The sequence below is a fragment of the Fragaria vesca genome, linkage group LG1 (genome assembly GCF_000184155.1).
Source record: "Fragaria vesca subsp. vesca linkage group LG1, FraVesHawaii_1.0, whole genome shotgun sequence".
NCBI lineage: Eukaryota > Viridiplantae > Streptophyta > Magnoliopsida > Rosales > Rosaceae > Fragaria > Fragaria vesca.
The window spans coordinates 19,466,158-19,467,930 of NC_020491.1; positions in this window are offsets into that span (position 1 = coordinate 19,466,158).

Genomic DNA, 1,773 nt, shown 5'->3' on the forward strand with positions numbered 1-1,773 from the left:
ATGGGTAAAAAAGCAGTTATGATGTGGGACAACGAATAATTCTTCCAAGTTCTCATACTGGTAGTCCTAGAGATATGCTTGATAATTATCATGACGCAATGGCAATTTGTCGACAATATGGTAATCCAGATCTATTCATAACTTTTACTTGCAACCCAAAATGGCTAGAAATTTTAAGATATTTTGAAAAAATCCTGGGTACAAACAAGAGGATAGACCTAATATAATCTCACGAATTTTTGAAATTAAACTAAAAGACATGATTGCATATATTAAATCTGGTGAACCTTTTGGTCAAATTCGAGCGCATGTACATACAGTTGAATTTCAAAAAAGAGGACTACCTCATTCCCATATGCTATTTTGGTTAAAAAACGATTTTAAATGTTACACACCAAATGATCAGGTTTACTTGATCAGGTTTTTTTAAAGTAAAAAACAACCTATACAACCATAATCCCGCAGCAAAGCGCGGGTTCAAAAACTAGTTTCTATTTATGCCTCTATGATTGAATAGCTCCCTCGAGATTGCATGACTATGGAGTTATGAAGACAACTTGGTTCATATGTCAACCTAGTTCATTCCATAACATGGTTTCTCCACACCTATTCACACAACGAGATTGCTCCATCAATCAGATCACATGGATGCCGCGTCCAATCCAGCTCGCTACCTTTACTTATAGCTTCTCATCCAGTTGCCATGCCTCGGCCTCTCGGCACTATATAATTATATAGCACCAAGTCCAACAACGAGTTGTCGACAACATTTCCATTTACTATGCTACATACTTCTATGATCTATCCTTGGACTACATAATATGATCTCATGCCCCTATCAAATGACAAGACTTTGTATGCTCATCCACTTGCCAAATATGATCGGCACACACTACAGACTATCATACTTGTCATCATGGCTCCTCTTCCCTACGTCGGTACACATACATTACTTCTTGGCAGATCAATATTATCTTCAACAATGAACTCAATACGTACGTCATATCATCGATTCGACTACTCCATTGGGATTCTTATACCAAGCTCTTTGACCGACATATGGGTCTCATATCAACAACTCTAAATTTTCTACAATATCTATAACGGCTCTATACGGCTCGAGATAAGTCTTACTTTACACTATTTAATTAAGTTATTATCATACAAATAACATACCTCATGCATCATAATATTCTCGAACATACTTATTACATGTCATAGAGTTAGCAAACACTCCTTATCACGTACACATGTTGACACGACTCACCCTGAATTTCACCCTGAAATCCGGAGTAAGTCGTGCGGAGACCACCTCCAAGAAAAATTTACTGAAAAGATTGATAAAATCTCCCTTGAAAATAGACAACCCTAACTCGAAAATTCCAAATTACACTCTTAATACAACACGTCCAAACATCACATAATTATCTTTCAGAAATTCTAAACATAATATACAATAATCCCAAAGTATTCAGAGCTACTAGACACTAGCGGAAGCCAGAAAACACGAGTAGGTTAAACATGTAACCTACTGATGAAAACTGGCGGAAATGCGGGTGACTATTGATATGTTTTAAAATGTTACTCGCAAGCGCACGAATCAGTTGCAGCACAGATATGCAAGAGCGAGGTCGAACCCACAGGGAATGTATGAAAATAGGAAAAACTAATCGAATCTAAATTAATTTAACACTAACCTAGTTGAATGAAAGTTGATGGTGAAATAGCTAAGACAAATAAAATAGATAAAAAATTACCTTGATGACGAAGTAA